Source organism: Chiloscyllium punctatum, chromosome 7 (assembly GCF_047496795.1).
Source record: "Chiloscyllium punctatum isolate Juve2018m chromosome 7, sChiPun1.3, whole genome shotgun sequence".
Lineage (NCBI taxonomy): Eukaryota > Metazoa > Chordata > Chondrichthyes > Orectolobiformes > Hemiscylliidae > Chiloscyllium > Chiloscyllium punctatum.
Window position 1 is genome coordinate 124,678,173 of NC_092745.1, and position 27,667 is coordinate 124,705,839.

The following is a 27,667-nucleotide window of genomic DNA, read 5'->3' on the forward strand; positions in this document are numbered from 1 at the left end:
AGGAGTTCCTTGAAGGAAGAGAATGAGGCAGAGAGACAGAGATTTCAAAAGACAATTTGACAGTACAAGGATGAACAAGTTGAAGGGCTTTTGCCCGAAACGTCGATTTCGAAGCTACTTGGATGCTGCCTGAACTGCTGTGCTCTTCCAGCACCACTAATCCAGAATCTGGTTTCCAGCATCTGCAGTCATTGTTTTTACCAAGTTGAAGGTAGGGTCACAAATGGAAAATTGAAGGAATTTGACTGTAATCCTGCCACTAATAAAAACTGATCAATGGTTAAATACGAAAGAACACCCACTCCCTCCACCACTGATGTTCAGTAGCAGCAGTGTGTAACCATCTACAAGATGCACTGCAGAAATTTGCCAAATATCTTAAGATAGCACCTTCCAAACAAATGATCTCCAGAAGGACAAGTATGGAAACAAACTATTTGGCTCAACAAGTCTACACTGACCCTCTGAAGAGTAACCCACCCAGACCCATTCCCCCACCCTATATTTACCCCTAACTAATGTACCTAACACTGTGGGCAATTTAGCTGGCCAATTCAGCTGACCTGCACATCTTTGGACTGTGGGAGGAAACCAGAGCACCCAGAGGAAACCCACGCAGACACAGAGAGAATGTGCAAACTCCACACAGTGAGTTGCTCGAGCTGGAAATCAAACTGGGGTCCCTGGTGGTGTGAGGCAGCAGTGCTAACCACTGAGCCACCATGTCACCAAGGGCATCCCATCCATTAGAACACTACCATCTGCAAGTTCCCCTCCAAGTCGCCTACCCTTCTGACTTGAAAATGCATCACCGTTCCTTCACTGGGTTCAAACATCCTGGAATTCCCTCCTTAACAGAATAATGAGTCTACCCACAGTGTGTGGTCTGCAACGGTTCAAGGGCAACAAGAGACAGATAATAGATGCTCGCCCAGCCAGTGATGCCCACATCCCTTAATGAATGCAAAGAAAAGCAAAATTGGAAGAACTCAGGAAGTCAGGTGGCATCTGTGGCAACACGGTTAACATTTCAGGTCGATGGTTTCATTAATCGAGACCTCTGATGAGAGGTCATTGAGTAATATCATTCACTCTGATCGTCAGAACAGAAGCTAACTGACCTGCTGAGAGTCTTCTGCAAACATTGTGTTTTTTTAAGATTTCCAGCATCTGTAGCATTTGTGAAAGAGTTCTGGGACATTCTGAGTCGGGAAAAGGAGATTTGTTTGTGTCTATATCTGCACATTAAAGCTGTATTTTCCATTTTAATGTGTCGGTGAAGGAATGTAGAAGGTTAAAGTTTGCCAGCACAAAAAGGAATAATTGTGAATGCATTTTTAACGCTTATCTTTCCTTTGAGATATTTATTTTTTGTTAACATTCAGCCTAATGCTTTCCGAATGACTTTTCTCTTCAAATCTCAGACCTGGTGCATTTTTCCCCGTGTTTCTGGGATCAGCCTGAGGAGAAAGTGTTTACCCAGTGAGAGAAACAGCAAAATAATTGTTCTCAATCTCATGGAGAGACTAGCTGCAAATGAGCCCTGGGGGGAGTTTTCATCATCCAAAGAGGTGGTGGGTTGGAGCAATAAACATGCAAAAATTGGAATTGAATAACAAGAATAGTGATGTAATAATGATAAAAGTGCCAAATAATCGATGCAACAAAGTGCCTGCTGTTACCAATTGGTACAAAAGTCATTCCTGACTGCACAGAATCATCTCTGTGTGGTTACAGACTGAGTATGTACATGTGATGTATAAAGGCATTTGGCAGTAGCAGCAGTCTCTAAATTAACTTGGAATAAGGAATGCTAAAGACCTAACAGACATCTAAAAAACCTGGCCAGAGCCAAAAAGAGTGTGTGCATGACTGTGATTTTGTAAATAACGTTTAAGGGTCTCAAGCAGTCCAAAGATATGCGGGTTAGGTGGATTGGCCAGGCTAAATTGCCCATAGCGTCCAGGGATTTGTAGGTGAGGTGGATAAGCCATAGGAAGTGAAAGGTTACAGGGCGGGTCTGGGTGGGTCTCTTTGGAGGGTCGGTGTGGACTCAATTGGCCAAACGGCCTGCTTTCACATTGTAGGGATTCTAAGTAGCTCTAGGGAGTCGAAATCTGGTAAATTAACCATCGACCTGCATTAGATAGCTTTGGCAAATAGGGTTAAAGAGCTTCCAAAGGGTTTTTACAAATACATTAAGGTCAAAACGGTAACTAGGGATCGAACAGGGATCCTCAAAGATCAGCAAGGCAGCCTTTGTGTGGGAGCTGCAGGACATGGGGGAGACACTAAATGAATATTTACATCAGTATTTAATGGACATGGAAGGTTATAGAATGTGGGGAAGTAGGTGGTGACATCTTGAAAAATGTCCATATTACAGAGGAGTAAGTGCTGGATGTCTTGAAATGAATAAAGGTGGATAAATCCCCAGGACCTGATCAGGTGTACCCTAGAACTCTGTGGGAAGCGAGGAAAGTGATTGCTGGGCCCTTACTGAGATATTTGTATCATCGATAGTCACAGGTGAGGTGCCAGAAGACCGGACATTGGCTAACATGGTACCATTACTTAGAAAGGTGGTAAGGACAAGCTAGGGAACTACAGACCGGTGAGCCTGACATCGGTGGTGGTCAAGTTTTTGGAGGAAATCCTGAAGGATAGGATTTATATGCATTTGGAAAGGCAAGGACTGATTAGGGATAGTCAATATGGCTTTGTGTGAGGGAAATCATGTCTCACAAACTTGATTGAGCTTTTTGGAAAAGTAACAAAAAGGACTGATGAGGACAGAGCAGTAGATGTGATCGATATGGGCTTCAGTAAGGCGTTCGACAAGGTTCCCCATGGGAGATTGATGAGCAAGGTTAGATCTCACGGAATTAGCCATTTGGAAACAAAACTGGCTCAAAGGTAGAAGACAGAGGGTGATGGTGGACAGTTGTTCTTCACACTGGAGACCGGTGATCAGTGGAGTACCACAAGGATCGATGTTGGGTCCACTTGTTTTCAATATTTATGCAAATGATTTGGAGATGAACATAAGAGGTACAGTTAGTAAGTTTGCAGATGACACCAAAATTGGAGGTGCAGTGGACAGCGAAGAAGGTTACCTCAGATTACAATGGAATTTTGATCAGATGGGCCAATGGGCTGAGGAGTGGCAAATGGAGTTTAATTTAGATAAATGTGATGTGCTGCATTTTGGGAAAGCAAATCTTAGCAGGCCTTAATGGCAAGGACTTGGGAGTGTTGTTGAACAAAGAAACCTTGGAGTGCAGGTTCATAGCTCCTTGAAAATAGAGTCTCAGGTAGATAGGATAGTGAAGAAGGCATTTGGTATGCTTTTCTTTATTGGTCAGAGTATTGAATACAGGAATTGGGAGGTCATGTTGCAGTTGTACAGGATGTGGGTTTGACCACTGTTAGAATATTGTGTGCAATTCTGGTCTCCTTCCTGTCAGAAGGATGTCGTGAAACTTGAAAGGGTAAAAAACTTACAAGGAAGTTGCCAGGGTTGGAGGATCTGAGTTACAGGGAGAGGCTGAACAGGCTGGGGCTGTTTTCCCTGGAGCGTCGGAGGCTGAGGAGTGACCTTATAGAGGTTTACAAAATTATGAGGGGCATGGATAGGACAAATAGACAAAGTATTTTCCCTGGGGTCGGTGAGTCCAGAACTAGAGGGCACGGGTTTAAGGTGAGATAGGAATAATTAGAAAGGGACCTAAGGGGCAACCTTTTTCACACAGAGGGTGGTGCGTGTATGGAATGAGCTGTCAGACCAAGTGTTGGGAGGTTGGTACAATTACAACATTTAAAAGGCATCTGGATGGGTATATGATCACCTTATTGGGATTGTATTATAGACCCCCTAACTGTCAGAGGGAAATTGAGAAACAAACTTGTAAGGAGATGTCAGCTATCTGTAAGAATAATAGGGTAGTTATGGTAGGGGATTTTAACTTTTCCAAACATAGACTGGGACTGCCATAGTGTTAAAGGTTTAGATGGAGAGGAATTTGTTAAGTGCGTACAAGACAATTTTCTGATTCAGTATGTGGATGTACGTACGAGAGAAAGTGCAAAACTTGACCTACTCTTGGGAAATAAGGCAGGGCAGGTGACTGAGGTGTCAGTTGGGGAGCACTTTGGGGCCAGCGACCCTAATTCTAATAGTTTTAAAATAGTGATGGAAAAGGATAGACCAGATCTAAAAGTTGAAGTTCGAAATTGGAGAAAGGCCAATTTTGACAGTATTTGGCAAGAACTTTCAAAAACCGATTAGAGGCAGATGTTAGCAGGTAAAGGGACAGCTGGAAAAGGGGAAGCCTTCAGAAATGAGATAACGAGAATCCAGAAAAAGTATATTCCTCTCAGGGTGAAAGGGAAGGCTGGTAGGTATAGGGAATGCTGGATGACTAAAGAAATTGAGGGTTTGGTTAAGAAAATGAAGGAAACATATGTCAGGTCTCGACAGGATAGATCGAGTGAATCCTTAGAAGATTATAAAGAAAGTAGCAATATATTTAAGAGGGAAATCAGGAGGGAAAAAAGGGGACATGAGATCGCTTTGGCAAATAGAATTAAGGAGAATTCAAAGGGTTTTTACAAATATATTAAGGACAAAAGGGTAACTAGGGAGAGAATAGGGCCCCTCAAAGATCAGCAAGGCGGCCTTTGTGTGGAGCCGCAGAAAATGAAGGAGGTACTAAATGAGTATTTTGCATCAGTATTTACTGTGAAAAAGGATATGGAAGATATAGACTGTAGGGAAATAGATGGTGACATCTTGCAAAATGTCCAGATTACAGAGGAGGAAGTGCAGGGGGATGTCTTGAAATGCATAAAAGTGAATAAATCCCCAGGACCTGATCAGGTGTACCCTAGAACTCTTTGGGAAGCTAGAGAAGTGATTGCTGGGCCTCTTGCTGAGATATTTGTATCATCGATAGTCACAGGTGAGGTGCCGGAAGACTGGAGGTTGGTAAACGTGGTGCCACTGTTTAAGAAGGGTGGTAAGGACAAGCCAGGGAACTATAGACCGGTAAACCTGACCTCAGTGGTGGGCAAGTTGTTGGAGGGAATCTTGAGGGACAGGATGCACATGTAATTGGAAAGGCAAGGACTGATTAGGGATAGTCAGCATGGCTTTGTGCATGGGAAATCATGTCTCACAAACTTGATTGAGTTTTTTGAGGAAGTAACAAAGAGGATTGATGAGGGCAGAGTAATAGATGTGACCTATATGGACTTCAGTAAGGCGTTCGACAAGGTTCCCCATGGGAAACTGATTAGCAAGGTTAGATCTCATGGAATACAGGGAGAACTAGCCATTTGGATACAGAACTGGCTCAAAGGTAGAAGACAGAGGGTGGTGGTGGAGGGTTGTTTTTCAGACTGGAGGCTTGTGACCAGTGGAGTGCCACAACGGTGCTGTGGCACTTTTTGTCATTTATATAAATGATTTGGATGCGAGCATAAGAGATACAGTTAGTAAATTTGTAGATGACACCAAAATTGGAGGTGTAGTGGACAGCAAAGAGGGTTACCTCAGATTACAACAGGATCTTGACCAGATGGGCCCATGGGCTGAGAAGTGGCAGATGGAGTTTAATTCAGATAAATGCGAGGTGGTGCATTTTGGGAAAACAAATCTTAGCAGTACTTATACACTTAATGGTAAGGTCCTAGGGAGTATTGCTGAATAAAGAGACCTTGGTGTGCAGGTTCATAGCTCCTTGAAAGTGGAGTCGCAGGTAGATAGGATAGTGAAGAAGGTGTTTGGTATGTTATCCTTTATTGGTCAGAGTATTGAGTACAGGAGTTGGGAGGTCATGTTGCGACTGTACAGGACATTGGTTCGGCCAATGGTTAGAATATTGCATGCAATTCTAGTCTCCTTCCTATCAGAAAAATGTTGTGAAATTTGAAAGGGTTCAGAAAAGATTTACAAGGATGTTGCCAGGTTTACAAAATTATGAGGGGCATGGATAGGAAAAATAGGCAAAGTCTTTTTCCCAGGGTAGGGGAGTGCAGAACTAGAGGGCATAGGTTTAGGTTGAGAGAGGAAAGATATAAAAGAGACCTAAGGGGCAACTTTTTCACACAGAGGATGGTACGTGTATGGAATGAGCTGCCAGAGGAAGTGGTGGAGGCTGGTACAATTGCAACATTTAAGAGGCCTTTGGATGGGTATATGAATAGGAAGGGTTTGGAGGGGTATGGGCCGGGTGCTGGCAGGTGGGACTAGGTTGGGTTGGGATATCTGGTCGGCATGGACATGTTGGACCGAAGGGTCTGTTCCCATGCTGTACATCTCAATGACTCCATGACTCAATGAATAGGAAGGATTTAGAATGATAAAGGCCAAGTGCTGGCAAATGGGACTAGATTAAGTTGAGATATCTGATTGGCATGGACAAAATGGACTGTAGGGTCTGTTTCTGTACTGTACTTCTCTGTGACACTGTGACTCTAGAGTGAGGCGAGGGTCAGCACAACTCAGATGAGGAGTGAGGTTAAGAAGGTAGGTGACCTCAGCTGGTGTGCGTATTGAACCCACACTATTGGCATCACTCTACATCAGCCTCAGTAACTGTGCTAACCAACTCCAACTGGGGCGACTAACAAGTTACATGCCATCCTCATGGCAACCTTGGGAAAGACTGACAAACTAAGGTGGGCATCAGCTGAAGAGATTTACATGTCAATATAACTTCATCGAATATAGAACATAGAACATAGAAAGATACAGCGCAGTACAGGCCCTTTGGCCCTCGATGTTGCGCCGATCCAAGCCCACCTAACCTACACTAGCCAACTATCCTCCATATGCCTATCCAATGCCCGTTTAAATGCCCATAAAGAGGGAGAGTCCACCACTGCTACTGGCAGGGCATTCCATGAACTCACGACTCGCTGAGTAAAGAATCTACCCCTAACATCTGTCCTATACCTACCACCCCTTAATTTAAAGCTATGCCCCCTCATAATAGCTGACTCCATACGTGGAAAACGGTTCTCATGGTCAACCCTATCTAAACCCCTAATCATCTTGTACACCTCTATCAAGTCACCCCTTTTCTCCAATGAAAACAGCCCCAAGTGCCTCAGCCTTTCCTCATAGGATCTTCCTACCATACCAGGCAACGTCCTGGTAAACCTCCTCTTCACCCGTTCCAGTGCCTCCACATCCTTCCTATAGTATGGCGACCAAAACTGCACACAATATTCCAGATGTGGCCGCACCAGAGTCTTATACAACTGCACATTTTGCAACTTCACTCCACTATCCTTGAGCAAATGGAACAGTCAAATGAGAAGTTGTCCAATCAGGACAAATTGAAAAAGAATAAAAGATAAATCTTACAATATTAAACTTCAGATTATCGTTGCACCAGAATGTATTCACACTATCAGAATTATTGATGAGTTGGAAATTGAAAAATATCTTCCAACTTTGGCTCAGAGATTACAGATATCGTCACTGGATTTTTTTTTGTATTCACTTGTGGGATGTGGGCGCCGCTGGCTAGCCAACGGAGTTACCCCTTGAGAAGGTGGGGTTGAGCTGTCTTCTTGAATCGCTGCAGTCCATGAGCTGTGGGTAGACCCACAGTGCCTCTGGGGAGGAAATACCAGGATTTTGACACAACCACAGTGAAAGAACGGTAACACATTTCCAAGTGTCGATGGTGAGGGACTTGGAGGATAAAGTGCAGGAGGTGGTGTTCCCATCTATCTTCTGTCCTTGTCCTTCCAGGTGGAAGTAGTTGTGAGTTTGGAATGAGCTGTCGAAGGATATTTGGTGCATTTCTGCAGTGCATCTTGTAGATAGTACACACTGCTGCTACTGAGTGTCAGAAATGGAGGGAATGGATTTTAGTCGATGTCGCACCAATTAAGTGGGATAAAGATTTAAAAGGGATGTAAGGGGCAACTTTTTCATGCTTCCTGACATTTCTCCTGGCCCTACTTTATCTACCTTGTTAATAGCTTGATCAATCCTTTAGCTTCTAAATTCTAGAGATCCACCCCCCACATTAAGGGATGGTAAACCCTTTTCCCATGATCACAGGATCAACCCCACAAACTGTCCATTGCCTGCATTGTGTTTGCAGAGTTCTCTCACCAGCTGGGAGCCAAAACCTGTCAAGCGGACTGACTTAGAACATAGAAATAGAACATAAAAAAATACAGCGCAGTACAGTCCCTTCGGCCCTCGATCTTGTGCCGACTGAAGCCTACCTAACCTACACTAGCCCAATAACCTCCATATGCTTGTCCAATGCCCGCTTAAATGACCATAAAGAGGGAGAGTCCACCACTGCTACTGGCAGGGCATTCCATGAACTCACAACCCGATGAGTAAAAAATCTACCCCTAACATCTGTCCTATACCTACCAATTTAAAGCTGTGTCCCCTAGTAACAGCTGACTTCATTAGCGGAAAAAGGTTCTCACTGTCAACCCTATCTAAACCCCTAATCATCTTGTACACCTCTATCAAATCTCCCCTAAACCTTCTTTTCTCCAATGAGAAAAGCCCCAAGTGCCTTTCCTCATACGATCTTCCTACCATGCCAGGCAACATCCTGGTAAACCTCCTCTGCACTCGTTCCAATGCCTCCACATCCTTCCTATAGTATGGCGACCAAAACTGCACACAATACTCCAGATGAGGCCGCACCAGAGTCTTATACAACTGCAACATGACATCAGGACTCCAGAACTCAATTCCTCTACCAATAAAGCCCAGTACACCATATGCCTTCTTCACAGCACTATTTACCTGGGTGGCAACTTTCAAATATCTGTGTACATGGACACCAAGATTCCTCTGCTCATCTACACTACCAAGTAGTCTACCATTAGCCCAGTAATCCATCTTCTTGTTACTCCTACCAAAGTGAATGACCTCACACTTAGCTATATTGAATTCCATTTGCCACCTTTCTGCCCAGCTCTGCAACTTATCTATATCCCGCTGTAACCTGCCACATCCTTCTTCGCTGTCCACCACTCCACCGACTTTCGTGTCATCCGCAAACTTGCTCACCCAGCCTTCAAGCCTCTCCTCCAGGTCATTTATAAAAATGACAAACAGCAATGGTCCCAAAACAGATCCTTGTGGAACACCTCTAGTAACTGCGCTCCAAGATGAACCTATACCATCAACTACCCTCTGTCTCCTTCCAGCCAGCCAATTCCTAATCCAAACCTCTAATGCACCCTCAATGCCATACCTCCGTAGTTTTTGCATTAGCCTGCCATGGGGTACCTTATCGAATGCCTTGCTAAAATCCATATACACCACATCTACTGCTTTACCCTCGTCCACTTCCTTGGTCACCTTCTCAAAGAACTTCTGGGGGTGGGGTTCCTGTGAAGGGATTGAGGTGAGAGCAGGAAGTAGATGGCACGATGGTCACTTACCCTTAGCTACCTGCATGCATCCACCATTAATCAGGACTGCTGAGCAAACATTCAGACACACAATGAATTGCATCATTCCACTGTCAAAATTATAGGTTGGACTTCACAACAGTTTTCACCTGCCTCTTTGGGACGATACAATTCAGTGAGAGAAAGGACACTGAGAGCGACATGTCGTCTGCTCCAACAATTGAAATTAATTGAACTTGTATCACTGCTGAGCTGAACGCTGGATTCAGTCACAGTAAATTGTGACCTGTGAAGTAACTTTGTTTTTGTTCACGTGTGTGACTGAACAAGGCCAACTGAGTGAGAGACAATTCTTGAGATCATGTTCCTTGCGTTTGTACCTGACTGAAGAAGATGTCAAGGAAGTGTCACAAGTCACAGCTTTGGAAAGGCTTTGACCTCTAGCTAGATTTTTTTGTAAAATTCATCACATGATTCCATCATGTATGTTACATTATGTAATTATCCCACATGGCATCAGTACTTGAAGTGTTGTACTGGTGGAGAAAGGAACAACAGTTCTCAACCATAAAAGAAAATTAAATTGACAGTAAAGACAGGATTAGATTTAGAAGACAAGTAATGGTGTTACGGTCTGGATATTCTAAACAGTAGTGTGGCACTCATTGCTCATTATTGCCATCCTCTGGAATCCTTTCTTTCGGAGCCCAGCTGAAACAATGGGGGTGGCATGGTGGCTAAATGGTTAGCACTGTTGCCTCACAACGCCAGGGACCTGTGTTCAATTCCAGCCTTGGGTGACTGTCTGTGTGAAGTTCATGCTTTCCCCCTGTGGGTTTCTGCTGGGTGCTCTGATTTCCACCCACCATCTGAAGATGTGCAGGTTAGCTGAGTTGGCCATGTTAAATTAGCCCATTGTGACCAGGAGTGTGCAGACTGTGTGGGTTAGCCATGGCAAAGGCAGGGATAAGGTGGGGTGCTCTCTGAAGGATCAGTTCAGACTTGATGGGCTGAATGGCCTCTTTCCACACTGTAGGGATTCTGTAATGCACTGGGGAGACTATATAATGCTCCAGACAGACCGCATTTGGAATATTTTGAACATTTTTGGGCCCCATTTCTGGCACAGGATGGTGTCCAGAGGAGCTTCACAAGAATGATCCTGGGGGTGAAGGGGTTTGTCATATGAGGAGCAGTTGAGGATTCTCTATCCATACTCAAAAGAGTTTAGAAAAGTGGGGGAAGGTCTGATTGAAACTTACTGAATACTGAGAGGCCTAGATAGAGTGGACATAGAGAAGGAGAGATTAGGACCTGAGGGCACAGACTCAGAATGAAGAGACCATCCTTTAGAACTGAGATGCGGAGGAATTTTTTCATCTATAGGGTGGTGAATCTGTGGAAGTCAGTGGCACAGAAGAGCATCAAATGCTATGGGGATAAGGCAGGAGAATGGGATTGAGAGGCATATCAGCCATGATCGAATGGGGGAGCAAGCTCAATGGGCCAAATGGCCTCATTCTGCACCTGTGTCTGATCATCTTATGATCTGCTCATGTTGTGTCCTCATTATCTATGGGCTGATAATCTTGGAATTGTGCGGCAAATAACTGACCTCCCTTCTCCCGACTGTTTGTCCGTCACCTACAGGGCCCAAGTTGGGAATTTAGTGGAATAATCCACACTCTCCTGGATGGGTACAGCTCCAACAACACTCAAAAAGCTTGACATCATCCAGAACAAGGTGATTAGCGCTCCATCCGGCACCTTCAACATTCACTCCCTTTAATAATTAACACAGCAGGGTGTACCATCTGCAAGATCAACTGCAGCAACTCAACAAGGCTCCTTCAGCATCACCTTCCAAAACTGTGACATCTACACCTGGAAGGGCAAGAGCAGCAGATACATGGTGCACCATTCCCTGCAAGTACCTGCCAAGCCACTCACCATCCTGGCTTGGAAATTGTGATGACGCTGCTCCTTTAACAAGTTTATGTTGTCCTTGGTTCTTCGTTTTCAGAGGGGTTCGTAAAAGTCACAGACTCTGAAACATTGAAGTGTTTTAGGGCCACTTTGGTTATAGTCTAGATTAGAGTGGTGCTGGAAAAGCACAGTAGGTCAGGCAGCATCCGAGGAGCAGGAAAATTGACGTTTCGGGCAAACGCCCATCATCAGGAACCCCGAAACGTCGATTTTCCTGCTCCTCAGATGCTGCCTGACCTGCTGTGCTTTTCCAGCACCACTCTAATCTAGAATCTGATCTCCAGCATCTGTAGTCCTCACGTTCGCCCAGTTTGATTATAGCTGACAGTTACTGCCTCAGAAAAAGGCTTCCAAGTTTTTAAACTAACACAGTTGCACAATGAAAGGGGAGTGGCCAGTCTCCCAGCTCAGCTTTTCTCTGGTTTGGTTTTAGCACAGTAGTCTTCAGAAGCTGCTGGACCCAAAGAAGCAGGTCCAGGCTGGTACTCACTCTCTGACATCTCTCCTGTAAGACCCTGTGTTTGATTTTACCTTTTGTGTCAAGGGGTGTTTATGGGGATTGTTGCAAATATTTGCAACATTAAGTTGGGAAGATCTGTTGGGGTTTTGGATAGGTTAAGTTATTCTGTTTTTGTTTGGGCTTCATTCGGTAATCTTGCAAATAAATTCTGTTTTGTTTAAAACTAAGTGGTTGGTCCAGCTGCATCCCTCCTGGAATATCCACTATACACCTGATTAAAACAACTAGCAAAGTGAAGATCTGGACCACTTCCTTGAAACATTTTGAGGGGGTCTGGCCTGGTCCATAACAAAATGTAGCCACTGTTTCCTCACTGTCACTGGGTCACAGTCCCTAAAACTCCCTTTGTGATAGCAGTCTGGGTGTATCTACACTGTGGAGATTCAAGAATGCAGCTCACTACCACTGTCATCAGAGCAAACCAGGACAGATAATAAGCGCTGATTCAGCTAATGAAGAGGGAAAAACGTTGTCTGTTGGCAGTGAACAGGAGAAAGAAAGGAAAAGATCTGCTTTCATTTCCTCCTTTCTCTCTCCTGTCTCATCATTTGCCAGCTACACTTAATGCAGCCTCTACCTATTCCTCTCTCGTGTTAAGAAGGACCTGAAGGATTACAGGAATTAAGCTGCTGATATAGAAACTATATCTTGAGAAGGTGTACCCAGACTAGGACTGCAAAGTAGACCAAGAAACTGAAAGTGTACTAATGTTAAATTAAAACCGAAGGCAGGGACGCCTGTAGTCACTAGAAAGTGAGAAATGGTTGGCCTAATCTAACAAGCAAAACAATGGAGGAAACACATTGGTCAGACTGGGCAGCCGTTCAAAGTCCACAAGATGTAGGAGCAGAAGTAGGCCATTCGGCCCATCGAGTCTGCTCTGCCCTTCACTGAGGTCATGGCTGACTGAACAGTCCTCGACTCCATTTTCCTGCCTTTTCCCCATAACCCTTTATTCCCTTACTGACTAAAAATTTGTCGATCTCAGCCTTGATGAAACAAATAAGCCAACATTGAGAGTCCTTTGTGGCTAAGAATTCCACAGATTTACGACCCTCTTGAGAGAATAACTTCCTCCTCTGTCTTTAATATGCGACTTCTTGTTCTGAGATTATGCCTTGTGGTCTTAGGTACTTCCACAGAGGAAACAAAGGGTAGTGATAAATGGCTCCATTTTGGAATGGCAGGCAGTGACTAGTGGGGTACCGCGGGGATCAGTGCTGGGACCGCAGCTTTTTACAATATATATTAATGATATAGAAGATGGTATTAGTAATAACATTAGCAAATTTGCTGATGATACTAAGCTGGGTGGCAGGGTGAAATGTGAGCAGGATGTTAGGAGATTACAGGGTGACCTGGACAGGTTAGATGAGTGGTCAGATGCATGGCAGATGCAGTTTAATGTGGATAAATGTATGGTTATCCACTTTAGTGGCAAGAACATGAAGGCAGATTACTACCTAAATGGAATCAATTTAGGTAAAGGGGCAGTACAAAGAGATCTGGGTGTTCTTGTATACCAGTCAATGAAGGTAAGCATGCAGGTACAACAGGTAGTGAAGAAGGCTAATACCATGCTGGCCTTCATAACAAGAGGGATTGAGTATAGAAGCAAAGAGGTTCTTCTGCAGCTGTACAGGGCCCTGGTGAGACCACACCTGGAGTATTGTGTGCAGTTCTGGTCTCCAAATTTGAGGAAAGACATTCTGGCTATTGAGGGAGTGCAGCGTAGGTTCACGAGGTCAATTCCTGGAATGGCGGGAAAGACTGAAAGACTGGAGTGACTCGGCTTGTATACCCTTGAGTTTAGAAGACTGAGAGGGGATCTAATTGAGACATATAAGATTATTAAAGGATTGGACACTCTGGAGGCAGGAAGCATGTTTCCGCTGATGGGTGAGTGCCGAACCAGAGGACACAGCTTAAAAATACGGGGTAGACCATTTAGCACATAGATGAGGAGAAACTTCACCCAGAGAGTGGTGGCTGTGTGGAATGCTCTGCCCCAGAGGACAGTGGGGGCCCAGTCTCTGGATTCATTTAAGAAAGAGTTGGATAGACCTCTCAAGGATAATGGAATCAAGGGTTATGGAGATAAGGCAGGAACAGAATACTGATTAAGGATGATCAGCCATGATCATATTGAATGGTGGTGCAGGCTCGAAGGGCAGAATGACCTATCCTGCACCTATTGTCTATTGTCTATTGTCTAAAGGGAAACAACATTTCCAGTTCTATCCTGTCATAGAGTCATAGAGATATACAGCACAGAAACAGATCCTTCGATCCAAATTATCCATGCTGACCAGATATCCTAACCTAATCTAGTCCCTTTTGCCAGCACTTGGTTTATATCAATCTCAGGGCGGTACAGTGGCTAGCACTGCTGCCTCACAGCACTAGGATTCCAGGTTCAATGCTAGCCTCGGGCCACTGTCTGTGTGGAGTTTGTACATTCTCCCTGTGTCTGTTTGGGTGCTCTGGTTTTTTTCCCACAATCCAAGGATGTGCAGGTCAGGTGAATTGGCCATACTAAATTGCCCATCGTGTTAGGTGCGTTAGTCAGCAGGAAATGGGTCTGGGTGGGTTACTCTTCGGAGGGTCAGTGTGGACGGTTGAGCTGAAGGGCTTGTTTCCACTCTGTAGGGAACCTAATCTAATCTAAACCCTTCCTATTCAGATGCCTTTTAAATGTTGCAGTTGTACCAGCCTCCACCACTTTCTCTGGCAGCTCATTCCATACACATACCATCCTCTGTGTGAAAAAGTAGGTCTCTTTTATATCTTTCCCCTCTCACCCTAAACCTATGCCGTCTAGTTCTGGACTCCCTGACCCCAGGGAAAGGACTTTGCCTATTTATCCTATCCATGCCCCTCATGATTTAATAAACCTCTATAAGGTCACCCCTCAGCCTTTGACGCTTCAGGATAAACAGCCCCAACCTATTTAACCTCTTCCTATAGCTCAAATCCTCCAACCCTGACAACATCCTTGCAAATCTTTTCTGAACCCTTTCAAGCTTCACAACATCCTTCTGATAGGAAGGAGACCAGAATTGCACACAATATTTTGTTAAATCCCCTCTGAATCACGTACGTGTATAATGTGCTAGATGGATAAGTTTCAATGGACCAAGACATCCTACCCATGTTTTATTCCCTCTGTTCTTGATTGTACCTAATGCACATTTATAATTTTTATTGGCAAATTTATTTATGGTCTTTTGGATGTGCATTTTTGCATGAGTTAACTTGCACAGTGGGACAGTGCACATGTATTATTAAAATAACCCAGAAAATGAGTATAGGCCAAATGGAATTACAAAACTACAGGCACTGAGATTTTAATAAGGCAAGAATGCAAATTTGTGATGTGCTCCACGCCTATCGACCGATTAATCTCGAGTGTGTCTGTATGACTAAATTCTTTCCAAGCAAAGTTACTTACATGAAGTGATGTATTTTGCAGAGAATTAAATAAACTAACTTGCAGCTCACTACCAGTTCCCTCTTGAGCCTCCTCAAGTCTAAAATACTTATGTAAAGCTCTTTCTTGTTAACAGCTGACTGGTTAAGGGTGGCACGGTGGCTCAGTGGTTAGCACTGTTATCTCACAGCACCAGGGACCTGGGTTTGATCCCTGCCTTGGGTGCCTATCTGTGTAGAGTTTGCACATTCCCCCCGTGTCTATGGGGATTTCCTCCCACAATCCAAAGAGGTGGGGGTCAGGTGAATTGGCCTTGCTAAATTGCCCGTAGTGTTAAGTGCATTAGTCAGAGGGAAATGGGTCCGGGTGGGTTACCCTTTGGAGGGTTGGGATGGACGTGTAGGGCTGAAGGATTTGCTTCCCTACTGGAGGGAATCTAATGGATTTTTTCTTTGTCTCCTCTTGAGGGACATAAGCATCGCTGGCTGGGCCAGTATTTATTGCCCGTCCCTAACTGCCCTTGAGAAGGTGGTGGTGAGCTCCCTTCTTGAACTCAAGATTAATCGGTCGATAGGCATGAAGCACATCACAAATTTGCGTTCTTGCCTTATTGAAATCTCAGTGTTTGTAGTTTTGTAATTCAGTTTGCCCCATGCAGTCCATGTACTATTGGTAGACACACAGTTTGTGCTGAATTGAGCAAAAATACTCAATATTGCATTTTTCGAGTCAGAGGGGCAATAATGGCTGAGTGCATTGACATTGAGATAGAAAAAAAATGACTGTCATTTATTTAGAGCCATTCACAACATCAGGTCATCCAAAATTACAGCCAATGAAGCTTTCTAATGTGGAGTTACTATTGTGGTGTTGAAAAATGTAGCAGTCAATTGGTGCGCAGCAAGCTCCCACATTGACAATGTTGAGATTATCTGCTTTTTAATGATGTTGCACAAGGGATGAATATTATCCAAGACACGAGAGATAAGTCAATTGCTCTTCTTTGGAAAGTTGCCCGGTGACCTAAGAAAGCAGACGGGTCTTGCAATTTAATGTCTTACATGAAAGACAACACCTCTGACAATGCCATGATATGGAGGTGCCTGTGTTGGGCTGGGGTGGACAAAGTCAGAAGTCACACGACATCAGGTTACAGTCCAACAGGTTTATCTAGTATCACAAGCTTTAGGAGCGCTGCTCCTTCATCAGGTGCACCATGGGGTGCTCTTCAGGTGCAGACATGATGGGCTAAATGGCCTATTTCTGCATGGGGTGTCTTCAATGATACTTTGAATCATCTTTCCCTTGACTAGGTCCAAGGGCTGAGTTCACTTACAATGGAACTGCATCAACCATTACTGGGTCTTAAACAGAAAAGACTCTTGTCTTAAGAAGATGCAGCTCAAGCCTTTCTGGTATCGTCAGATTTGATAGAACTTAATGCAGTCTATGACATTAACCCTTTCTGAAACATTGCTCAACAATTCTTCCCTCCCTTCCTGACTTCAGTCTTACCTCAGTGTTTTTTGACCGAGGCTGTAATGAGGTCAGGAGCTGAGTGGCCTTGGTGGGACCCAATCAGAACGTGGCTGAGCGGGTTATTGTTGAGAAGCTGCTGCTTGATAGTGCTGTCGACAACTCCTTCCATCACTGGGCGATTGATCGAATGGAGACCGATGAGGTAATAATTGAGCAGTTTGGATTTGCCCTGCTTTTTGGTGGGTGACACCTCTGCCTTAATCAGTTCTTCTCAAAGTCTAACTCTGCCACTTCATCAGCATGTTTCATGTGAAGAGCTTTACCAACTTGCCTGAAGGACAGATGAACGTCTCATTCCAGAGGCTGACTTGGGTACAGCAGACAAGAGTTTGGATTTATGTGCTGAGTTCATACAAAGAGCACACTCTGGGAAATCATGTATTATCACCTCCTGACAATACTTAATGTTAATCTCAACGGCTGGGGAATCAGCAGGCGGCAATGTAGAATTTGTCAAATTGCATTCCTGGCATGCGCCAATTATCTTCTGTCTGTGCCCTCTGGTTACCAATCTTCTATCAATGGAAACTGTTTCTCTCTCCTTTCTCTCTGCTGGAGCACTCAATCCACAATATAAACAGACACAGCAACTGAGCTGTGGGAGCTGCTTTTACAACATGAGTCTCACACAGTGCCATTTAAAATTTCATTCCCTGCAATAAAAGAAACAAACATGCAAAGCTGTTCGGATTTCCAGGACCATTAATCACCTTTCTAAATGGTCGGCATTTCATTTTTTTGGCTGCTATTTTAATGGGAGATGTTGCGCACTGCAATTCTAAGCTAAGGGGGGTCATTTTGAAACTAAAGTATTTGATGCAAAGAACATCCAAGTCCAGACTCATTAGAGGGCATGAGAAATGATATTACTGAAACATACACGATACAGACAGACTTCTTAGAGAATCGCAGAATCCCGACAGTGAGGAAACAAGCCATTTGTCCCAAGTCCACACAGGCCTTCCGCACAGTAACGCATTCCCTTATCCTACTACTCTACTTTTCCCCCAACAAATACACCTAACCTACACATCCCTGAACATTATGGGGCTATTTAGCACAGCCAATTCACCTAACCTGCACATCTTTGGATTGTGGGACGAAACCGTAGCACCTGAAGGAAACCCACGCAGACACGGGGAGAATGTAGAAACTCCATACAGGCAGTCGCCTGAGGCTGGAATCAAACCTGGGTCCCTGGTGCAGTGAAGCAGTCGTGCTAACCAGTGAACCACCATGTCACCACAACTGATCCAGGGCACCTCACGATCATCCCTGCCACTTAGTTGCAGAGAATAAGACAAACCTGGGCTTCACTCTTTGCTGACTGTAACGTTTCAGAACAGTGAAAACAATGAAAAGCTGCAAATAAACAGCCCAGCATGGTTACAATTGCAATTATTGATCCACAGGATAAAGGACACATTCAAAGAACAGGTCAGAATTGTTCACTGTCATGTCAGAGTGTGTGGGGAAGGTGCTGATAGGGGTGTATGATGACAGCACTCAGAATGGTGATACATCATGAATCATATATAAACAACAAGTTGACGGAGATAAATCTTGCAGATTAGTCATCAGAAATGGATTCTCTTGGTGGATGACAGGAATAATTGTTTTCTCAGAGTTGCACAGCTCAGAAACAGACCAACTCGTCCATGCCGACCAGATATCCTAAATTAATCTAGTCCCATTTGCCAGCATTTGGCCCATATCCCTCTGAACCCGCCCAAATGCCTTTTAAATGTAATTGTACCAGCCTCTATCACTTCCTCTGGCAGCTTATCCCATACATGCACCACCCTCTGTGTCAGTAAGTTACCCTCTTAGGTCTCTTTTAAATCTTTCCTCTTTCACCCTAAACATATGCTCTCCAGTTTTGGCCTCCTCACCCTGGAGAAAAGACCTTGGCTATCCACCTTATCCATGCCCCTCATGACTTATAAACCTCGATAAGGTCACCCCTCAGCCTCTGATGTTCCAGAGAAAACAGCCCAAGCCTTTCAGCTTCTCTCTATAGCTCAAACCCTTCAACCCTGGCCACATCCTTGTAAATCTTTTCTGAACCCTTTCCCATTTAACCACATCCTTCCTGTAGCAGGGAGACGACAGGTGGATGGGCAGTGGGTGGGGGCTTGCCTTGTTGGGAAGAAATTAAATGAAATTGATAGCAAGAAGTGATATAAAGCTGTAAGGTGTCAAATCTGTGTGGGTAGAGTTGAGGAACTGCAAAGGAAAAAGACCCTGTTGGGAATTGTACACAGCAACACTCCTCCTCCCCCTAACAGTAGTTAGGATGTGGGAAAGAAGAATAAATTAAGAGATAGAAAAGGCATTCAGAAAGTCACTATTACAATAATCAGGGTGGACTTTAATATACAGCTGGACTGGGAAAATCAGGTTGATAGCTGACCTCAAGAAAAGGAATCTCTACAAGATGGTTTTTTTGGAGCTGTTTGTGGGAGAAGCCATTGGACAACAGGCAATTTTGGATTTGGTGATGTGTAATGAGGCAGCCTTGATGAGGGAGGTTAAGGTGAAGGAAGCCCTAGGGGACAGTGATCATAATATGATAGAATTCACCCTGCAGTTTGAGAGGGAAAAGCTGGAATCAGATGAAACAATATTATAATTGAGTAAAGCTAACTATAAAGACATGAGAGAGGAGTTGACCAGAGTTGATTGGAATGATAATCTAGCAGGGAAGCTGATGGAGCAGAAATGGCAAGAGTTTCAGGGGTTCATTTGGGAGGCACAGCAGAAATTCATCCCAAGGAAGAAGAAACATAATAAGGGGAGGACAGCCCTGGCTAACAAGGGAAGTCAGGGACAGCATAAAAGCAACTGACATGCATGCAATATGGTGAAGATTAGTGGGAAGCTAGAGGATTGGGAAGCCTTTAAAAACCAGCAGAGGATAACAGAAAAAGCAATAAGGGGAGTGAAGACGAAACATGAGAGTAATCTAGCTAGTAATATTAAAGAAGGTTGCAAGAGGTTTTTTAAGATATCTAAAAGGTAAGTGAGAGGCAAAAGGGGATAGTGGGCAGCTGAAAAGTGAGGCTTTGGAAGTAGCAATGGGAAACAAAGAAATGGCAGAGGAATTGAACAGGTACTTTACATCAGCTTTCACTGTGGAAGACAGAACTTGAAGAGAGTCAGGGGGCAGAGGTGAGTTTAGTGGCCATCACTAAGGAGAAGGTGCTTGCTAGGTTGAAAGGTCTGAAGGTGGATAAATAACCTGCACCAGATGGATTATACCCCATGGCCTGGTACAGCAGGCCATGGTATGCCCTCAAAACATTTCAAGTTTTCTCGGGAATGTGACTTGAAAGAAGTTCTGGGATTGACATATTAACGAATCAAAATCTGCAGCCCATTCTGAAAGTCGAAAGACTTAACAGCAACCTCAGTTTGTGCAATATATCGCATCAGTGTATGACAATTTGATCTTTTATTATAAATTCTGTGTCCTATGATCCTGCCCCAGTAGCTACCTGATGGAGGAGCACTGCTCCGAAAGGTTGTACTTCCAAGTAAACCTGTTGGACTATAACCCAGTGTTGTGTGATTTTTAACTAAATTAGTTTGTGCAACTTTGGATTTTTTTTACTTTGTTTAGACCCTTGTCATGTGACTCTGATACCTGCTCATGCTATTCCGGCCATTCAGTTCGTGTCTAGCATCATTCCTTTTTCGATTATTTGGAATTACTTCTCTGACTTAATGAATTGGTTCATGGGTCATCCCTTCAATGATTATTCAGCTGTTGAAACTTTCCTCACACTCTGTATAATTATCTACTAACACTCTTAATTACCTAGAATTATCTTGCCATTATCTCTCTGACTATATATTCTGTGCCTCCCTGCATTTCACTTGATGAAGGAGCAGCGCTCTGAAGGCTTGTGATTTTAAATAAATGTGTTGGGCTATAACATGGTGTGGTGTGACTTTTGACTTTATCCATCCCAGTCCAATAACAGCATTTCCATATCATGACTTCACTCTATGTTAAGGGTCAGTGTCTCATGTTTACCATTTTCCTGAGTTTATTGCTCTGCTCCTTGACTGAAAGTTATTTTAGTAAATAAAAAAGAATTACTTTTGGTGAATTTGAGTGACATTTTTTCTTGCTTTGTGTGATGGAGCTGTTAGGTGTTGCGTTTGCTGAAACTGCTGTCCATTTCCTCCTATGATAAATCAGGTTTGTGAATTCACTGACAGAAACATTCTCTGGGAACATAGCCCTACAAATAGCAGGACTTTCCCAAATTCTGTTGGGTAATGTTCCATCAGAATGTGTGACGTGAGAACTAGGATGAATCTTAACTTTTATTTAGCTAGGTCAGAATGACGTTGAGTTTTTTGGGTTGAATCTCACAGCAAGACCCTCTATGTTTTCTTGCTGTAAGTTATGACTTGCTCCCTGGAGTGCAGAGGCATGGCCCCCCCTCCCCCAAGTGACACCTCCCTGCCTGACTATGGCTGAGCCCTGAGAATGGTACGCAAGGCTGTTCTTGACTAACTGTAACAGGCCCTCCTGACAGATGGGTGCCCCCTTCATCTCAGGACGAGTGCCCTAAGACGTTGAGGTTTGACCTTGCTATAGGAAGAATATTATTGAATTGGAAAGGCAACAGGAAAGATTTACAAGGACGTTAACTGAGACTGGAGAATTTGAGTCATAAGGACAGGATGGATAGGTTAGGACATGTTTTCCCTGGACCATCAGAGGCTGAGGAGTGACCAAATAGAGGTTTATAAAATCATGAGGGGAATAGATAAAATGAACAGGCAAGGTCTTTTCCTCAGGGTAGGGGAGTCCAAAACTAGAGAGTATAGGTTTAGGGTGAGAGGGAAAAGATTTAATAGGAACCTGAGGGGCAACTTTTTCACACAAAGGGTGGCGTGTATATGGAATGAGCTGCCAGAGGAAGTGGTGGAGACTGGCATAATTACAACCTTTAAAAGAACTTTGGACAGGTACATGGATAGCAAAGGTTTTGAGGGATAGGGGCCAAATGCAGGCAGGTGTGAATAGTTTAGATTGGGAAACCTGGTCGGCATGGATGAGTTGGGCCAAAGGGTTTGTTTCTGTGTTTTGTGACTCTCTGACTCTACTTGGCCGACCATTTGTTGCAGATGCTGTACGCTTGGTGTTAATACTGCTGCAATATGGGACACTGATGTGGCACACTGCCGTCTGGCAAGATATTCCCACCTTTAGCTGAGCAGTAAGGTGAGCTGCCTGGTAGTGTCACTACAACAATAGAGACTGCAAAGCACAGACAAGAATGCCCGTGGTGAATGAACAAAACAGCTCTGGAACAAACTGTGAAATGAATGCCCCAGTACTGTGCAGTAACAATGCCCAACACATCTGTATTCTGCTGGTGGTCTGTGTTACCTACAATGCTCACCTGGGCTTCCAGGCACCACTGCCAGAGCGATGGAAAGGTGCCAGGATGATAGTGAGGGTTTAACGAATGCCCATGGAGGGAGGGGAGTGTAGCCAGTGCCCCCACATCATGCCATGCCCTGCAGTTTCGTTGTGGACAGCATAGATTTATACAGCACAGAAAAGACCCTTTGGCTCCTTGAGTCTGCACTGACATGCTTACCACTAAAGGCGCGCTAATCCCAATTTTTTGTACACGTCCTGCGTCCTTGGATGTTATGATATTTGAAGTACTCATCCAAATATGTTTTAAAGATTTCCAGCTTTCTCTCCCTTCCCAGGCAGTGTATTCCAGATTCCCACCACCTGCTGATTGAAACTGCTTTTTTTCCAAATCCCCTTTGAATCTTCTACCTATAACCGTAGCACTATGCCCTTTCCCGATGGAGCACTCAACCAAGGGGAACAGCTGCTCTCTCCTCACCCTGTCCATATGCCTCATGCTCTTATACACCTCAATCATGTCCCTCCTCAGCCTTCTCTGCTCGAAAGAAAACAATCTAAGCCTATCTAGTCCCCCCCTTACACTTCAATTACTGGTGGTTTGGATGAAGTTGCCTCTCCAGAGTGTACATTCTGGTTTCTGTGGCAAGATTTTTCAATGCCTTGTTTGTTGGGTATGTTTTGTAAGGTTGGTAGCAGGACAATAATGAGGCAATTGGCTTATCAACATGGAAATTAGCAAGCGTTATTCCCCATCCATTGGGACTTGCCTGGTAAGAATCTGTCACATGTGGAAAGAGGAAAAGATGGAGCACCAGATATCCTAAATTAATCTACTCCCATTTGGGTCAAATGCTGATAAATGATTAATTTAGAATATCTGGTTGGCATGGACGAGTTGGACCAAAGGGTCTGTTTCCGTGCTGTACAGTTCCATGACTCTATGACTTTAAGTTGATCTCAACATTGAGTTGGGCCTTGGTGGACTTTTCATCCAATGGCGGCACACATTGCATCATCGCCAACGTCACTCAGACTATTATTAAGGGTCCACCCAATCAATTAAAGCAGAGTCTGCCCTCTTAGAACTGATGTCATTTACAAAGCAAATGTGTGGTTCGAATCATCTGGAATGCCAGCTGGGGACTGGATTGTGTGTCAAATAAACAAATTGACTTGGTATATTCACCCGGCCCTACAAAGAGTAACACGTTTTGACAGATGAGTGACCCAGTGTAAACTATACTACAAGGCGAAAGTGAGGGCTGCAGGTGCTGGAGATCAGACTCGAGAGTGTGGCGCTGGAAAAGCACAGCAGGTCAGGCAGCATCCGGGGAGCAGGAGAATCAATGTGTCAGGCAAATGCCATCCCTGATGAAGGGCTTATGCCCAAAACATTGACTCTCCTGCTCCTTGGATGCTGCCTGACCTGCTGTGCTTTACCAGCACCATAATCTAAACTATACTCAATCCAATGCATGTCAGGGGCCCACTATCTGAACATGTGCACAGATGGTAGTCTAAACACAGAAGAGGATTGTCAACATTTAAGCAGATGGGAGATAGCTTAGTGCTCTGGGTCCTGCTCTTTATTCTGGTAGCTCTGTTGTATTAATGCTACTTTCCAGAAACTGATGTACTCGCTGTGCATTACATTATTTCCTGCTTCATGTTCTCAATCACAGGAAGTTTGTTTCTTTGCTCATAGCTCTTGCATAATAAATAGTGAAGCTTCACTGAATTCATCAGACTTCAAAGCTGAAGGCATGGGGATCAGTAAATTGCAATCAGCAGCAACCAGATCAGAACATTGAGATCAGAAAAGAAAGATGACCCAGTGTTAGACACCACCTGGGGCCACTGACTGACAGATCAAGGGACAGAGAGAAAGGACTCAATGATTTAATGTAAAAATCATCCCCAGAGAACAGTAGGGACAGGGTCATTGAATACTTTTAAGGCTGACTTTGATATATTTTTGATTGATAAAGGGTCAAGCACACAACAGGAAGACGGGAACGTGGAGTTGAAGCCACAGTTGTTGCTGATTGCGAAAACTCCATCATCAAATGGCTGACTCCTGCTCAGAAACTTCCTGTTTCTATGTAGGTTCGTAATTTTCAGCAGAGACTTTAAAGCATAATTGAAAAGGAAATGTTTGCAAGGCTTTGTGAAAGAGAAACAGCAGTGAAACTAATCAGCTCTCACTGAAGAGCCAGTAAAAACACAATAGACTGATGGGTTTCTCTCTCGTTTCTGTATCATACAATGCTTCTGCAATAATGAGCACGAGATCCATATGCTACGGAATCATTGTAAGGTTATCAAATTGTAATCACTGTTCCGAGGACAAGGTTAGAACACCATAGAGATCAACACAATAGCCTGACAGCAGGAGGAAACACATGCATTGACACAGTCTCTGGCAATCTTGTTCCGGCTGAAGGTGCTGGATGCAGTTGAGCAGGATGAGTTAAGAACAATGAGAAGACGAGTATGTTTGTGAAATGTCACTTCATATCATGGTCCAACTAAACAAGCAAAGACTTCGCTTGCACTCTCAGGTGGATATGTACGAACCCACTATCCACCATTGAAGCAAGGTGGGGGATTCTTGCTGGTGCCCTGGCTAATATTTCGAGTCATAGAACTGTATAGCACAGAAACAGACCCTTCAGTCAAACTCGTCCCTGCTGACCAGATATCTTAACCTAATCTGGTCCTATTTGCTAGCATTTGACCCACATCCCTCTAACCCCTTCCTATTCATTGAACATTGAACATAGAGCATTACAGCGTAGTACAGGCCCTTCGGCCCTTGGTGTTGCGCCGACCTGTCATACGAAGGGGCGGCACGGTGGCACAGTGGTTAGCACTGCTGCCTCACAGCGCCAGAGACCCGGGTTCAATTCCCCCCTCAGGCGACTGACTGTGTGGAGTTTGCACGTTCTCCCTGTGTCTGCGTGGGTTTCCTCCGGGTGCTCCGGTTTCCTCCCACAGTCCAAAGATATGCAAGTCAGGTGAATTGACCATGCTAAATTGCCCGTAGTGTTAGGTAAGGGGTAAATGTAGGGGTATGGGTGGGTTGCGCTTCAGCGGGTCGGTGTGAAGTTGTTGGGCCGAAGGGGCTGTTTCCACACTGTAAGTAATCTAATCTAATCTGAAGCCCATCCCACCTACACTTTTCCATGTACGTCCATTTGCCTGTCCAATGACTTAAATGTACTTAAACTTGGTGAATCTACTACCGTTGCAGGCAAAGCATTCCATACCCTTACTTCTCTTTGGGTAAAGAAACTACCTCTGACATCTGTCTTATACCTACCTCCCCTTACTTTAAAGTTGTGTCCCCTCATGTTTGCCGTCCCCATACTTGGAAAAAGGCTCTCCCTGTCCACCCTATCTAACCCTCTGATTATCTTGTATGTCTCTATGAAGTCATCTCTCAACCTTCTTCTCTCTGACAAGAACAGCCTCAAGGCCCTCAGCTTTTCCTCGTAAGACATTCCTTTCACACCAGGCAACATCCTAGTAAATCTCCTCTGCACCCTTTCCAAAGCTTCCACATCCTTCTTATAAAATGCGGTGACCAGAACTGTAGACAATACTCCAAGTGTGGCCGTACCAGAGTTTTGTACAGCTGCAGCATAACCTCCTGGTTCCGGAACTCAGTCCCTCTATTAATAAAGGCCAAAACACTGTATGCCTTCTTAACAACCCTGTCAATCTGGGTGGCAACTTTCATGTCCCCATCCAGATGTCTATTAAATGTTGTAATGGTACCAGCCTCCACCACTTCCTCTGGCAGCACATTTCATACATGCACTACCCTCTGTGTGAAAAGGTTGCCCCTTAAGTCCCTTTATAAGAAGCACCAAGAAACACCTGGACGAACACATGAAGAGGAAAGGAATAGAGGGATACAGATCCTGTAAGTGAAGTCAGTTTAGTATGGAACGGCAAAATGTGTGGGCACAGGCTTGGAGGGCCGAAGGGCCTATTCCTGTGCTGTATTGCTCTTTGTTCTTTGTTCTTTGCTGTTTGGTCCTCTCTTGCCTTAAACCTATGCCTTCTAGTTTCGGATACCTCTATGTCAGGGGAAAGACCCTGTCTATTTACCTATCCATGCCCCTCATGATTTTATAAGTCTCTATAAAGTCACCCCTCAGCCTCTAACGCTCCAGGGAAAACAGCCCCAGCCTATTCAGCCTCTCTCTCTATAGCTCAAACCCTCCAACCCTGGCAACATCCTTGCAAATCTTTTCTGAACCCTTTCGAGTTTCACAACATCCTTCCTTATTGCCCAGCAATAACAGGATTAACATCTTACACTTAAATATCATCTTTGATGATTTGATTTATTACTGTCACATGTACCTGTGTAAAAAATGAAAAGTTTTGTTTTGTGTGCAATACAGGCAGATCATATCATACAAAGACACAAAGATCATCAGGTGATTAGGTTACAGTTGCAAAGAAGGTGCACAAAAAAAACGAGATCAACATTAGGTTTGATATTTGGGAGGTCCATTCAGAAATCTAATAACTCCAGGGAAGAAACTGTTCTTGAATCTGTTGGTACGTGTACTTAAAGTTGGTAGAGAGTATATCAGGAGTCTTTGTTGATGTTGGCTACTTTTAAGTTTGGATGGAATCTGAGTTGACATAGTTCAAAAAGGGCTGCCATGTTTTATAGAATAATTCAGTTTTTTGGTGCACCATATTTGTGAGGAAGTCAAGGGGGATATATTCCATGACTAAACTGTGCCACTTCAAAAGTCCTGGAGGGCCTTCAGCTACCCAATTCACTAAAATATTTTTCCTTTCACAAAAAGAAAAAAAAGATAAATAATTTCCTCCCATATACATCCAGGGAGGAAAACTCTGAAGATCCCAAAAGCAGGGGCACTAGATCCAATCTAATCTCCATACCTAAGATCTCTGTCAAGGCATTCGCTATTCTATCCCAATACCTATAGATCTTATGGCATGTCTATGACAACGCGTGAGAGTGCCAATTTCTATTTTACATTTAGGATACATTGGGGAAGCTCCTGCCTTGAATTTTGAGAGTTGTTCAGGTGCCATATGAGCCCTCTGGAGTATCTTTAACTGAATAGCGTGAGTTCTATTACAAATAGAGATCTTTCTGGCATTTTCCCAGATTTTGGCCATACTGTCCAGTTCTTTTGTTGAGTTGTGGTAGTGGTTCTGGCTGGTTCGGGGACCCCCGGGAGGACAAATCCCGTATAAATACGGGTTTTATTATGACTTTTAAGTAAATCTATTTTGAGCACGTATCTAGTTATTTAATTATTTCGTTGCTTATTGCTAGTAATGCATGATATTCTATTTTGTGTTTTATTTATTTGTAGGATAG